This window comes from Bos indicus x Bos taurus, chromosome 12 (assembly GCF_003369695.1).
Source record: "Bos indicus x Bos taurus breed Angus x Brahman F1 hybrid chromosome 12, Bos_hybrid_MaternalHap_v2.0, whole genome shotgun sequence".
In the NCBI taxonomy this organism is placed as follows: domain Eukaryota; kingdom Metazoa; phylum Chordata; class Mammalia; order Artiodactyla; family Bovidae; genus Bos; species Bos indicus x Bos taurus.
Window position 1 is genome coordinate 21,619,940 of NC_040087.1, and position 16,171 is coordinate 21,636,110.

The following is a 16,171-nucleotide window of genomic DNA, read 5'->3' on the forward strand; positions in this document are numbered from 1 at the left end:
AACAATGGTTTTAATTCCCATCTCAAGGGATTTGTAGATGTTAGAATTGAATGAGACATTGTATGTAACAGTGACTAGTGTGTAAATGCTTTGAAAATAGGGTTGGTTTTCTTTCTCTGTTCTCCTCCCTGGGATCCCAGTGTTAAGAACAAAAAATGAGTCTCTTTTTTTTCACTATCCAGCATTCAGGACTGCTGGCTCCTTGCTCATTTATATCATCACCTCTTATCTGGGAAACAGAATCCTTAATTTTTATGATGTATTTTTCTCACCTTTGGATATCCATAACAATTTTTTTCTTCACTATTTTCATCACTGTTTAGTGGACTCTTGCTTTCCCAGGCAGAAATGAGGATGGACAAGTGTTGGGATGGGATTTTGTCCTCTGATCGCTGGGTATTCAGTCCTGTACCTGAGAGCTTCAAGTTCTCTCCTGTGGAAAAGGGCCCAGGTTTGTGCAAAGGAGCAGATCCCCTTAATGAATGCTTTTCTCCATGATTTGCTTTGATACCTCTCAGGGTGTCCCAGTGAACTTTTTTTTTTGACGATACCATAGTTCTCTGACCAGGGATTGAACCCATGTCCCCCCGCTTTGGGAGCGCTGAGTCTTAACCACTGGACCACCAGGGATTCCCTCGGTGTCCCAGTGAAGCAGAAAAAAAGCAGGTCTTCTCATATCAATAAAACAATAATGGCTAACACCTGTGCGTTGTTAAAAATTTTTATTGGAGTATAGTTGCTTTACAACTTTTGTTAGTTTCTACTGTTACAGCAAAGTTAAATCATCTGTATGTGTACATATAACCCCTCTTTAAAATTTCCTTCCCATTTAGGTCACTGCAGAGCACTGAGTGGAGTTCCCTGTGCTATGAAGTAGGTTTTCACTAGTTATCTATTTTATCCGTAGTATGAGTAATGTGTATATGTCAGTCCCAATCTCCCAATTCATCCTGCCTCCCCTTTCCCTCCTTGGGATCCATACATTTGTTCTCTACGTCTGTGTCTCTATTTGCGTATTATTTTTATAGCTTGTAAAGTGTCTTCACATCCATCACACATTCATTAGCTTGTTAAGCATTTGCTGGGTTCTGCCATGTTCTACCCCACTCCAGTACTCTTGTCTGGAAAATCCCAGGGACGGGGGAGCCTGCTGGGCTGCTGTCTATGGGTTCGCACAGAGTCAGACACAACTGAAATGACTTAGCAGCAGCAGCAGCAGCCATGTTCTAGGCCTCGCCTAGACGCCAGACAATAAATGCACTGGTGAGGACTCCCTGGCCTTGACATTCTGTTGTTTCCCAAGAAATGTCCCTTCCCGAGAAGGCCTCCTCTCCCTGCCTTGTTAAGTTCCTACCTTCTCATTGTCTATCACGGCTCTCTGCTTCCTTTACAGTATTTCCCATCCTGATCTCCTTAAGGACTGGGGTTATGTTGGCTTTTGTCACCTCCATGAGGTCCTGTGTTCAAGACCTAGCATACTGCGAGGCCCCAAGAGGAACCTCAGGCTTCCCAACTGGTTTAGTGGTAAAGAATCTGCCTGCAAGGCAGGAGATGCAGGTTTGATCCCTGGGTCGGGAGGACTCCCGGCAGAAGGAAATGACAACCCACTCCAGTGTTTTTGCCTGAAGAATCCCACGGACAGAGGAGCCTGCTGGGCTACAGTCCATGGGGTCGCAGAGTCATACATGAACACTACCGCCAAAAAGAGGAACCTCACAAATGTTTCCAAACTGGGAAAGACAAACATCTTTTACTGATTCTCCATTCATCTGATTCAACTGGAATGAATATCACCATGTGAAAATAGCTCCCTGTTATTCATTACTGTGAAAAATCAAGAGATTTAAATGAGATTAACATCTTTATTACTCTTTCAAATCATCCCACCCTCTCCTTCTGAGATACTAAGAATTAAGAATCCAATTACCTCTGCCACATAAATTAACGTTGGTTCATGCCTTGATATATTGAGCTACAAACAGGCATTTATAGTCTTTGGTCGCTTCTATACCAAAGCTTTTAGCCTAACTTGGAGATGGAGGTCAAGCTAATAGGAGCCAAGAATTATGACTATGAAGCACAGAGTTCCCAAACTGAGAAAGACAAATATCTTTTACTGGTTCTCTATTTCATAAGTGTTGAAAATGCAGGCCCAGAGGGGGTGACTTGCCAGTGATTTCACAGTTTACTTTTCCTTGGCCACGCCTGGAGGCTTGCAGGATCTTAGTTCCCCAATCAGGGATGGAACCCAGGCCCCCAGCAGTGAAAGCAGGGAATCCTAACCACTGGATCTCCAGGGAAGTCATAGTTCAGTTATGGCTGAGCTGAGACAAAAACCCCAGATTCATATCAGGGGCTCTTCTACTGTGTCCTACCTCTCTCTTTGACATTAATCAATAGCTTAAGCTGATAACAATTATTTTCCGAATGAACAATAGTAAATTCCATAAACTCAAAGATGGAAGCGAATGCAAATTGTTCTAAAACCATTTCAGCCATTTTTATGAAAGCACATGATTTCGATGAAGAGCAGTCCAGTATTAGAGGAAATGCTGAATAATATTCAAATGCTCAGCATAACCATAACCAGGAGGATGTGGTTTCTAATGTGTACAGCGAAAATCATGCTTCAGGTGAAGCTTATTTTATTTTCAATTAATATTTTTACTTTTGAAATAATTTTAGACTTACAGAAAAGTTGCAAATAGAATAGAGTTTATATACACCTTCACTCATCACCCTCTAATGTTAACAACTTACACAACCATAGTTCAGTGATCAAAATGCAAAAACTGAGGGACTTCCCTAGTGGTCCAGTGGTTACGACTCCATGCTTCCAACACAGGGGACACAGGTTTGGCTCCTGGTCCAGGAAGTCGCCACATACCACAGGACGACTAAGCCCATGCATTACAATTACTGAGCCCGAGTGCCTAGAACCTGTGTTCCCCAACAAGAGAATCCATCACAATGAGAAGCCTGCTCACCTCAACTAGAGAAAGCCCCCATGTAGCAGCAAAGACCCGGTGTAGCCAACAAGTAAATAATTCTTTTAAAAAAATTTTTAAAAATGGACACTGATACAATCCTATCGATTAAACCACAGACTGTATTTGAGTATCATCATTTCCCCCTAATGTTCCTTTTGTGTCCCAGGATATGACTCAAGATCCCACGTTGCATTTAGTGTCTTCCTAGTCTTCTCCACTCTGAACCAGGGCCTTAGTCTTTCCTTGTTTCCCATGGACTCTCCTTTTTCTACTATTGGAGTATAACTCCTCTACAATACTGTCTTGCCTTCTGCTGCACAATAGGAATCAACCGTATGTATGCATGTACCCCCTCCCTCTTGAATCTCCCTTCCACCCCGTCCCATCCCACTCCTCGAGGTCATCACAGAGCACCAAGCCGAGCTCCCTGTGCTGCACAGCAGGTTTCTACTAGCTGTCTGTTTTACACGTGGTAGTGAATATATCAGAGAAGGCAATGGCACCCCACTCCAGTACTCTTGTCTGGAAAATCCCAGGGACGGGGGAGCCTGGTAGGCTGCAGTCCATGGGGTCGCACAGAGTCGGACACGACTGAAGCGACTTAGCGGCGGCAGCAGCAGTGAATATATGTCAATGTCTGTATTCTCTCAATTTGTCCCACCCTCTCCTTCCCCACTCCATGTTCCCAAGTCTGTTCTCTATGTCTGTAATTCTATTGCTGCCCTGCAAATAGGGGTTCTTCATCCCATGGGCTCTTGAGGAGTGCTGGTCAGCTATTCTGTAGAGTGTTCCTCCGATGGGTTTGTCCTTTTTTTTCTTTTCATGATTAGACTGAGGTTACAGGTTTGAGAGAAGAAAGCCACAGAGGTGAAGCTCCGTTCTCATTATTTCATCTCGGGGGTACACAATGCCAACATGACTCACTACTAGTGAAGCTTGATCACTTCGTTAAGGTGGTGTCTGCAGGGTTTCTCCACTGTAAACTTACTGCTTTCCCCTTTGCAGTGAGAAATGTCTTAGAGATACTTTGAGACTTTGTGAACATCCTTTTTCTCTTCAAACTTTTGCCCCACTAACATCCGTCAGTGGACCTTGCCTGTAGCAATTACTACTATGGTTTTCTAATGAGGAGTTTATATTTTCCTCATTCCTGCTACATTTTTTTTAAAATTTTTAATTGGAAGGTAATTGCTTTACAATGTTCTGTTAGCTTTTGCTGTACAGCAAAGTGAATCAGCTTTAGGTACACGTATATCCCCTCCCCCTTAGACCTCCTTCCGACGTCATCCCCATCCCACACATCTAGGTGACAGAGGTGACCACAGAGCACCGAGCTGAGCTCCCTGGGTTACACAGTCCCTTCCCATTACCGGCTACATTTACTTATTGGAATTCTTCTGAAAAAGAGTTGGCCCCCTCCTCTGCATTTATTCAGTAATTTAACCACATCAGTTCAGACTTATGGATATTAATTTTGCTCTATGGATTAAGATCTTGTACTACCATTACTGGCTTTGTTGCTCAAGTTGTTGGAGCTTTTTCGGGTTGGCGTTTGTGTCTTTCTGACATGCTCCTATCTTTTTAGAGAACTTTCCTGTTGTCTGCCATCCCAAGATGCTACAGGCTTATCCTGTCCCTGTCCCAACCCTGGACCCAATAACTTCTCTAAGGTTTTTCTTACTGGAGGGAACATGTAGAAAACAAATTTTGTGCACAAAAGGAAGACATTCTTTGATGATTATAAAGCTTTTATATCAGAAAACTTACCAGCATAGGATCATGCAGTGTCTCCAGTAATAATTCTGAAGCAGAGCAGTCAATTATGTATAGGTTAGCTTTCCCTGCTGGCTCAGAGGGTAAAGCGTCTGCCTGCAATGCAGGAGACCCGAGTTCGATCCCTGGGTCAGGAAGATCCCCTGGAGAAGGAAATGGCAACCCACTCCAGTATTCTTGCCTGGAGAATCCCATGGATGGAGGAGTCTGGTGGGCTACAGCCCATGGGGTTGCAAAGAGTCGGACGCAACTGAGCGACTTCACTTTCACTTTAGCTTTATTTTTAAATTTTTATTTGTTATTTATTTGTTTGGCTGCACAGATCTTAATTGCAGCATGTGGGATCCAATTCCCTGATGAGGGATTGAACCTGGACCCTGCATTGGGAGCATGGAGCCTTAGCCACTGGACCACCAGGGAAGTCCCTATAGGTTAGCTTTCTGTGTGTGTACTCAGTCGTGTCTGACTCTTTGCCACCCCAAGGAGTCCAGCCCGCCAAAACCCTCTGTCCTTGGAATTTTCCAGGCAAGAATACTGGAGTAGGTTGCCATTTCCTTCTCCAGGGGATCTTCTTGACCCATGGATCAAACCCACGTCTCTTGCATCTCCTGCATTGGCAGGCGGATTCTTTACCACTGCACCACCTTGCAGCTTAGTTATCCTTATATCTCCATGTCTAGCATAGACTGATGTGCAATAAATAGCTCCTGAATTAATGAAGTAATTCAACTGACCGCCCCTGGAACAGAGTCTTAACCTAGCATCTAGAGTCTCACTGGGGGAGGAGATGGGTCTACGGATAGAATTCAGGATGAGGGGATGTCTGTGAACCTAGGGGAAAAAAATTACTTCCTTATTTCCACTCACCTCGAACTGAAAATTAGCATTTCCTTCAATTATGAATGTGCACAACAAAACACAGTAGTAATAGCAGTATTAAGACTCTGTCACCCATTGAAGTCTATTTTCACATCAACATTGGAGTTGTTGCAGCCATCTCAAAATATAATGTATGCTCATTACCACTTCAAAATTACAGTAATTATTAGACCTGCCACTGGATCTTGTTGTTGAAAAAGAATAACTCATTATTATATCACATTAAAAATATTTTGATGAGTGTATTTCAATGGAACTGGCTTCCTTTATGGTCCTTTATATTTTGTTTTACACATTGAAAAACAGTATTCTGAGAGGAAGTCCTCAGGTATCTTTAAGAGTGCATAACCAGAGACTTCCCTCCTGGTCCAGTGGTTAAGACTTTGCCTTCCAGTACTCGGTGCATGGGTTCCACCCCTGGTCAGGAAGCTAGGATCCCACACGCCTCATGGCCAAAAACAAACAAACAAACACCAAAACATAAAATAGGAGCAATATCGCAACAAAAAATTCAATGAAGACTTTTTAAAAAATGGTCTGCATAAAAAAAGTTCTTTAAAAAATTTCGCAACCAGGTGGTAAAGAGTGAGGTATATATAAATACGTACTCTCTGTGATGAAGAACTGTATTGTAAGTTCCAAGTGTCACGACCCAACTCCCATTCTAACAGGGGTCACCTGAAAGACACAGCTCAGCACTCGGCTGCTGGGGGCCTTCCTTCCAGGCTCTCCCTGCAGAGCTGGTCCTGGCCTTATCCTTGATCCCGCAGGGCAGTGTGGCCCAGTGTCCATGCAGCACTTAGGTCACTTAGGTCAGTGCCACAAGTAGCCAGGCTTCTGATGAGCTGTGCCACTGTGCAGCAATTATTTACTGCCTCTGTGCCTCGGGCATGCATGCATGCTAAGTGGCTTCAGTCGTGTCCGACTCTGTGCAACACTCTGAACTTCATCCTGCCAGGCTCCTCTGTCCATGGGACTCTCCAGGCAAGAATACTGGAGTGGGTTGCCATGCCCTCCTCCAGGGGATCTCCCAGACCCACGGATCGACCCATGTTTCTTTTGTCTTCTGCATTGGCAGGCAGGTTCTTTACCACTAGAGCCTCCTGGGAGGCCCCTCTGTACCTCAGTTTCCCCATTTGATAACAATTGTAAAGTTTGATTCCCAGCCTATAGGATTGTTGTGCTATGCTGTGTAATATAGTACTGAGAACAGTACCTGATACATAACAAGCAGCAACTAAATGATAGTTCTTTTTCATAAACATTGTGTAAGGAAGCATAGGTGAGTTTCTCCTTGAACAACTATGCAATCCTAGGTTTTCTCTTAAGTCTGTGGTAGGGCTCAGCATAAAGAAAATCAGGGCAACTATTTTTTTGTTTTTCTTTAATGATAACTATTTTGAATTTTAATTTATTTGGCTGTGCCAGGTCTTAGTTGCAGCATGGCAAACCTATTTTCCCAGCCAGGGATTGTACCTGGGCTCTCTGCATTCAGAGTGCAGAGTCTTAGCCACTGAACCACCAGGAAAGTCCTAGAGCAAACTGCTTTTTATGTCTGAGCTTCCAACGTTACCTACCTGTCATTGTTGTTTGATGGCTAAGTCGTATCCAACTCTTTTGTGACCCCATGGACTGTAGCTCTGCCAGGCTCCCCTGTCCATGGGATTTCCCAAGCAAGAATACTGGAGTAGGTAGCCACTTCCTTCTTCAGGGGATCTTCCCAACCCAGGGATGGAACCTGTGCCTCCATAATTGGCAGGCAATTTAGGAGGCACAGGTTCCTTTACCACTGAGGAACCAGGGAAACCCTTACCTACCTGGAGGGGTTGTGATTTCAAAACAAGAAGCTCCGCACTCCCATTCAAGACTGTATAAGCCATAATGTGTTTGTAGGTGACAGTCTATTTGTGTTCTTTTTTTTGAGGTAGATATTTTAGTCAAACTAGGGAATGCAGATGAATATGAACTCTTTCGTCATAAAGACCTGCATTTTAATAGGCTTGGTTATTTTTTTTTTTTAATTGTCCTGTCCCTTCCCTTCCCCCGAGCTGAAATGTAAAGTGGAGTCAAATTTATAATGTGCTTCTGACCTTATGAAAAACAGGCCCTGGAGACAGTTTTCAAGTTGTCTACTTCCTGCGAAATTATAATGGGTAGGTTTGGTTTGAGAAGAACTGTCAGTTAAGGCAGCATTTCCCCCCACCCCACAGTATGACTAATAATGGCAGTTATTAAAATTGAAGTTAAAATACCTAGAATTAAGATTTTGGCAGAACACACAGAGACATTCCATGGTTTTGGACATTTTAAGTATATGCCTTGATGAAATGTTCGCGTCTCACTTGAAAGATTTTAAAAGCGAGAGGTGGAAATAAATGACAGAAATAAAAGTTATGTGACAAATGTATCTCAAATGCTCCTCCAATGAATTTTAAAATTTAAAGTAGGAGAAGGGAAAAAAAAGTCTGAGTAGAAGATCAAATCTAAAGGATTGAAAACAGCTTCAAAAATCCTTGAGGAGAATATTTGGGGCAATTTAAATTTCCTGGGAAATTTTGCTCTTTGTGAGGACATAATACTTTGAGGGCAGCTTTCACTGTTAGGGCTAATTTTCCAGATCTGGCAGAAGATTGTTAGGTGAAAAGGTTTCCCTTGGCCCATTTTTGACATGAAGTTATCTCCTGTTTCCCTCGAGCTTTGCAAAAACAGGCCCGCCCTTCACTGACTGAAGTGGAAACCCCAAGTCATTGCTTATCTTCCCCTCTTGGGCCCCTGGGACCTTTCAGGGCAGACCAAGCTCCAGTAGGCTGGGGAGCACTGTGGAGTGGTCTCACACCCTCGCTTACATGTTCTCCCCTTTGGCTAAGAGTTAACAAGAGCTTGAAGCATTATGGGCTCCCTCTGCCCTAGTTGATTGCACGTTCTACCCAAATAACGTGAGGAAAAAAAAAAAAAAAGATTCCCATGTGCAAATTGTTGTTCCCAAATTATTTTACTATCTAAAACAGGGTTTGTTTTATCAAGGACAAGACTCTGTCCATATTTAATCAATTGTCACTCTGGTTCCAACCCTTACCCCCCACCCACATCTCTGCCTTACATCCCGTCCCCTCTAGTGGGTCTTCTGTCCACTGATCTCTGGTCTGTTCTCTATCTCTTATGAGGAGTGTGTCTACTCTCTGCACAGGGATTTTGGATTTTATCATAATGGCTGTTCGGCAATCTGCCTCCGTTCAGTTCAGTTCGCTCAGTCGTGTTCAACTCTTTGCAACCCCATGGATTGCAGCACTCCAGGCCTCCCTGTCCATCACCAACTCCCAGAGTTTACGCAAACTCATCTCCATTGAGTCAGTGATGCCATCCAACCATCTCATGCTCTGTCATCCCCTCTCCTCCTGCCTTCAGTCTTTCCCAGCATCAGGGTCTTTTTCCAATGAGTCAGCTCTTTGCATCAGGTGGCCAAAGTATTGGAGTTTCAGCTTCAACATCCGTCCGTCCAGTGAACACTTGGGATTGATCTCCTTTAGGATGGACTGCCTCTGTAACCAGTATCATTGTTCATGAAGATCCAAAGCATCAGTTTCCTTTGAAGACTGATCCATCGCCTGATCCTGGTGCAGCCAAATAAATATTTCTTAAAAAATAAAAAATAAAGCCTACTTACCAAAGCTTACTTCCTCCCTTTTTCTGAAGTGAAACAAAAGTTCTATTTTAGACTAATAAGCAGCCTCAGAGAGGGTGTGAGGATGTAAGGGAAATTCTCTCTTAATGAGTATGCTTCCTAATTAAATAAAAAGGAGCCATTTTCCAAAATAGTTTTTTCCACCCAAACTAAAAATTAGATACAGAGAAAGATGTAAATAAGACACTTAATGTTAAAATATGTCTGTATAATGAACAACAACAAGAATGGTGGAGTATTTATACTGCTTTGAACTAATATAGTATAAAAATTAAGCAATTTTTTAAAGCTCAAAAAGACTTATTTTTCTGTTTTATGAACTTTAAAAAGATAAGTGAGCTTTTTTTTTTTTTTTTGCAAATGGACTGAGAATGTCACATACCAGTAGGGGGCACTAAAACATTGCTGTTAAATGTTTAAAAAAATCACGTTTGGCAACTTTAGCTCCATCAGGTTAATCAGAAATGATGCAGGGCAATGGCAAGGGAGAGAAACAGCTCAACTAGAATATCAAAGCTAGCTAGCAAATTTTCTGAGCTAAGTTTGCAGAGAGAATCCTTTTCTGTGTAAAAACTAATGTGACAGCTGTGATTAATATGTTTGGAATCAGTGAAACTGTGGACACAATACTTCATGCTGGCTCTCTGACACCCCGTAAGGACTGAGGACAATTACGTATGGGGATCCCTCAGATGGAAAGAAATGGCAAGACTCAGCTGTACGTGGCCCATTATATCCTGTGATGGTCTTGCTGTTGTTCATTCGATGAGTCATGTCTGACTCTTTGCAATCCCACGAACTGTAGCACTAGAGGATTCCCTGTCCATCAACAACTGGAGCTTGCTCAAATTCCTGTCCATTGAGTCTGTGATGCCATCCGACCATCTCATCCTCTGTCATCCCCTTCTCCTCCTGCCCTCATTCTTTCTCAGCATCAGGGTCTTTTCCAAAGAGTCAGTTCTTCACGTCAGGTGGCCAAAGTATTGGAGCTTCAGCATCAGTCCTTCCAATTCAGGGTCTAGAATACATAACCTTAAAATCCTGAATTGGGACTTCCCTGGTGATCTAGTGGTTAAGTCTTCGCCTTCCAATACAGGGGCTTTGAGTTTGATCCCTTGTCAAGGAGCTGGGATCCCACATGCCTCATGATCAAAAACAAAACAAAACATAAAGCAGAAGCAATGTTGTCACACATGCAATAAAGACTTTTTAAAAAGGGACCCACAGGGGGAAAAAAATCTAAAAAAAATCTATTAAATATTTTTTTAAAATCCTAGGTTGTAATCACTTTCAGGTAGATGGTAGTTTGGGCTTGGGCCCTTTGACAGTCCACTTGAATTATGGCAAGAGTATATGGTGGGGAATGGCCAGATGACACTCTTGGGTGTCAGTACCACACTGACCTGGTCAGCCTGGACCTGGAGCGACCTGCTCTTTACTGTCAGGAACAACCAACACCACGAGGTGAAGGAACATCTGGTCCTAAACAAGTGAGTGCTAAGCTTCTAGGAGTGTTTATTTCCATGAGAGGGAAAAGCAAGCCCATGCATGTCTCTTTGGCTATGCTGCAGAGTTAGAGAATGTGCCCTGAATTTAGCCTGGCCTGTGGCATTCTGGTTGTTTGTTCTGCAAATTGTAGCAGTATCGAAAGAAACTAGGAGCACAGGGGAGAGAAATTCCTATGGCACTGAATATGTTGAGATTGTTATCAAATACAGGGCCTGGCCCAGCTAGTCTCCAGTGGGATAGGCTTGTGCTCTGTCCCCGCCGAGATGTTGAAAACTCCCGGGACAAGGTAATTCAGCTGCACCAGACACAAGATGAGAGTTTAGATCCAGACACGGGAGCAGCTGCAGTAACGTGAGCGGAGAGGAATGCCAGCGTGTGTGGGGAGTGTGGATTTCAAAAGCGGGTTCTCCAAAGAGTGTTTCTCTCCCCGACGAGAGGCTAACATTAGTCCAGAAAGGGAATCAATGACATGTTGTCATTGACCCAAACAGGTGGACAGCAGAAGCCTGGACAACGGGGATGAGAACAAGTCTGAGAGAGGAGGGCGACTGACTGACAACTCAGCTTAACAGTAGTGAGTCCAAGAGGCCCAGGCTGCGGGCAGCCTGCACAGAGGTTATCTGGACAGCCAGTGTTTACAGTCTGGACAGACTGGATCCAACGACGATGTGGGAGGCCGGCTCCAGGGAAGGCTGGTTCTGCAGGAGGATGCCTGCAGCCTCGTGGACCTGGAGGGGTTGGGGGGCGCTGGGAGCTCGAATGGTCTTTATCTGGGTGTGGGAGGGAGCAACTTCTTATGGTTCTGTAGGCTCCTGAGGACTGCCATACGGTCTGGTCCGTGTGTGCTCAATCTTGCAGTTGTGTCTGGCTCTTTGTGACTCCATACTGTAGCCCTCAGGCTCCTCTGTCCATGGGGTTTTCCCAGGCTTCCCAGGTGGCTGAGTTGTAAAGAATCCGCCTGCCAATGCAGGAGACATAAGAGACGTGGATTTGATCCCTGGGTCCAGAAGATCCCCTGGAGGAGGAAATGTCAACCCACTCCAGTATTCTTGCCTGGGAAATCCCATGGACAGAGGAGCCTGGCGAGCTCTAGTCCGTAGGGTTGCAAAAGACTGGACACAACTTAGCGACTATGCACGAGTACAGGGTCTGGTCTATCCCTGCCTTATTCAATAGGCTGGCCTTCCCTTTCTTTCAGTGAGCCCCCTTGCACAAATGCTTTTCATCCACATCCCTAAATGTGATACCTCTAAGGGCTCTCCAGAATCCTAGTGAAGGAGGGAGAGAAGACCTCTGGGGGTGAAGAAGACAGTGAGGACCTCTTTTTCCTTCTCGTTCTTACTTGTCCACTGGACAGTTTACTGAAAGCAAGGAGTGATGGACTTGTGCGGGTGGGCACGGTTGAGCCCTCCTGCACTACAGATACGAGACTAACTGGAAGGGGATTTAAGTCTTTGGTGGATCTAAAACCACGCTGGATGCTGGACTTCACTCAACAGACAGCCCTTCTGAATATCTTTAAAAAGAATCTCAGACCTTGTAAATGCATCTGCAATGCCTGGGGCTCATCCCACCTGCAGGTACTTTTATATAATTACCTCAGTGGAGCCTCACAGCAGTGTTTCCATTCCCATTACTCAGAGAAGGAAGCTGCCTGGAGGAGTAAGGAGTTGCTATTGAGTCGCTCAGTCATGTCCGACTCTTTGCGACCTGGACTGCAGCACGCCAGGCTTCCCTGTCCTTGACCATATCCCAGAGCTTGCTCAAACTCATGTCCATCCAGTCGGTGATACCGTCCAACCATCTCATCCTCTGTCGCCCCCTTCTGCTCCTGCTTTCAATCTTTCCCAGCATCAGGGTCTTTTCCAAAGAGTCAGATCTTTGCATCAGGTGGCCAAAGTTTTGGAACTTCACCTTCAACGTCAGTCCATCCAACGAATAGAGTTGATTTCCTTTAGGATTGACCGGTTTGATCTCCTTACTCTCTAAGGGACTCTGAAGAGTCTTCTCCAGCACCACATTTGAAAAGCATCACTTCTTCAAAGTGGTGTTTGAATTTGAGTGTAGTTTCTTTAAACTTCTACCACTTTTCCCTGCCGTGTATTGGGTTTGTGACAGAGTGGTAATAGGTAGTAAGTAAGTAAGTGAAGTCGCTCAGTCGTGTCCAACTCTTTGTGACCCCATGGACAGTAGCCTGCACCAGGCTCCTCCATCCATGGGATTTTCTAGACAAGAGTACTGGAGTGGGTTGCCATTTCCTTCTCCAGGGAATCTTCCCGACCCAGGGATCGAACCCGGGTCTCCAGCATTGTAGACAGACGCTTTACCGTCTGAGCCACCAAGGAAGTCGAATAGATATTAGATCTACAAACTAAAGAAACCACATGGATTATTGGTTCAGAGCAAAGGTTCTGGAAGCAACTGCTTGGGTAGGTGTCCTTGTTAGCTAGGTGACTTTGCACAAGTTACTCAACGTCCCTGGTCCCAGTTCCCCCTCCTGTCAAACAGTACGTCCCCCACAGGGTTTGTGGAAGGTAAATAAGTTTATATGGTTCAGTGCTTGGAACACAGTAAGTTCTAGTGTGTGTGTTCCTCTAATGCTGACCCTGCTGCTTGTTCATAAACCATTTGTTACCAGCATGGATTTGGTTGAGACTTCGCTCTCAAGTTAGGGCTTTATTTGTTTAACTGCATTTTTAGGTTAAGGCCCTTTAGTCCCCCAGTGGAATGTTAAAAGTCTATACTAACTTTTAGAAAAACGTAACTGATCCTTTAGTCAATGGATTAGTTTTCTAGGGCTCTGTGTGTGTTTGTGCGTGTGCGCTCAGTTGCTCAGTCATGTCTGACTCTTTGTGACCCCATGGATTGTAGCCACCAGGCTCCTCTGTCCATGGAATTCTCCAGGCAAGAATACTGGAGTGGGTGGCCATCTCCTACTTCAGGGGGTCTTCCCGACTCAGGGATCGAACCCATGTCTCTTGTGTCTCCTGCGTCGGCAGCCAGATTCTTTACCATTATGCCATCTGGGAAGCCCCACTTTAGCCATTATGACCACCTTAATAATTTTTTCATCACGACCCATTTAAAAGTAATTTTTCTGTTATGACCGGTTCAAGAATTTATCAGCAAGGTTGCTAATAAAAAACTTTCACACCTCTAGAGTGTTCAGGGTTAACATTTACATTACAAATTCTCACCTTCACTGTGTAATTTTAGCAGTTTCTTTTGTTTCTTAATTTCAGGCAGGTCCTCCTGATTTCCAATTTAAGAGGTTTCCATGGTTCTCGTCAATTTTTGTTTATTGGTGAATAAATTTGTTGTATGTTTTAATTGGGCTGTGAAAATAAGGTGGCATTTACAATCTTTTAATAGAATTCTGGTGTGTATACATAGGAACGTGAATGTGTGCGCCTGTGGGTGTGGGTGTGTGTGTGTGTACACAAACCAGGGACTGAGACATAGTTTTACGGTACCATTGCCAAGAATAACTAATCTAGGAATAACTGCAGAATCTGATAATACAGGTGGTGTTTCATGTTAGAAATAATGTCTACACGAACAGACGTGAATTCTTTTTAATTTTAAAACTGAACATTAAAATTAAGCTACTGCCCTTTTCCTAAATTAGTGTTTTAATAGTCTTTTTTTTTTTTAAATCACATCTAGGAAAAAAGATTCTGGATTCAAAAGCCATTTTATTCCAATTGCCTTTAAGTACAATACTTTTTGCTGTTATTGTTCTGTATGTTTTTCTTTTTTTGAAAGAGAGCTAATTTTTTAGGACTGTTTTGTTTACATGAGAAAGTCACTCATCTCCAGCTTTTATGCTTCTTAGAGACAACATCTAACTCTTATAAAATACATTTTGGTGTTTGAGTGGGTTTAGTTTTTAAGAATTTCACTCCCCAAAAGAACTGCAGAAAACTAAGAATATATTGTATCAATTCTCTCTTGCAATTGTTATAGAAAAATTTGCTCTATTGTTGAAGTTGTGCTGTTTTCTGTGATAACATTATCTGTTAAATGAAGCTGTCAGTATCATCATCAGCTAAACTACCAAAATGAGTCAGCTAACTTTATTTTTAACCGCTTTTTAATTGCCTGCTGAGACTATCAAGAATAATGTAACAGGATTTTTAAAGCCTTTATAGCAATGTTTTGGTATATCAGGCTATATAAAAAGGTGCATCGAAGGTTCAGAATTCTCAAGTCATTTCCACGAATTTTTCCTTTTAATACTCAGCTGCAGGGAATGGAGAAGTAATGAAAACCCTTGAGATTTGAGGCTTTCCCTAAATTCTTGCTATGACATTCCATGGATGTTATACATACTATCTCTTAATTTACAAAGAATCAGTTGGATTTGGGCAACCAATGTACGTAACACTTGAAACATGAAGGAGCCATAGCAGGATTTAGAACAAATATCAGTGATTTAGAAATCATGTGTTTACCTAAGCCGAAGTCATTTGTCTAGTAACAAAAACCTACCCACGAGGTTGTACCGATGTCAAAAAACAAACATTTCATCCCTGTTTCAAAGCACTTTAAGATGTTATTTTAATCCTTACAATACCTCTTTGAGGTATGTAGGTGGCAAGTAATACCAAGATAAAAATTCAAAATGCAGAATAAATTGAACACTACTTAGTAAAAGAACTTTAGTTGATTGTGCTTTGCTGCTTTTCTTGGACAGTCCATTGGTGATTTCATTTTATCATATTTTGCAGGGTAGGACCAACAGCACTGCATATTTGCTAAAACAGTTACTGTGGTCTATGAGAATCACTGTGTTTCCACAGCTTAAAAATTTTTTTTTTACATTTTTAACAAATCTTTTTATATTTTAAACTTTTTATTTGTATTGGGATATAGCTGATTATACCTGGTGGCTCAGAAGGTAAAGAATTCGCCTGCAATGTGGGAGACCTGGGTTCAATCCCTGGGTTGGGAAGATCCCCTGGAGGAGGGCATGAGAACCCATTCCAGTATTCTTGCCTGGAGAATCCCCATGGCCAGAGGAGCCTGGTGGACTATAGACTATGGGGTCCCAAAGAGTCGGACATGACTGAGCAACTCAGCACATGGCCAATTAACAATGCTGTGATAATTTCAGGTGAGCAACTAAGGGGCTCAGCCCTACATATACATGTATTCATTCTCTCCCAAACTCCCTTCCCATCCGGGCTGCCACATAGCATTGAGCACAGTTCCATGTGCTATACAGTAAGTCCATTTTCAATATAGCAGTGTGTACCTGTAATCCCAATACGTCCATTTTAAATATAGCAGTGTGTACCTATAATCCCAAACTCTCTTAACTACCCCTTAGTGTTTT

General features: G+C 43.2%; 1 non-coding gene across 1 annotated transcript; it reads right to left on the minus strand.

The window, feature by feature from the left end:
* Positions 1-7,097: 7,097 nt before the first annotated feature.
* On the minus strand, positions 7,098-7,170 carry TRNAQ-CUG. Its single transcript has one exon. It is a non-coding gene; the product is annotated as a tRNA-Gln (tRNA).
* Positions 7,171-16,171: the final 9,001 nt, after the last annotated feature.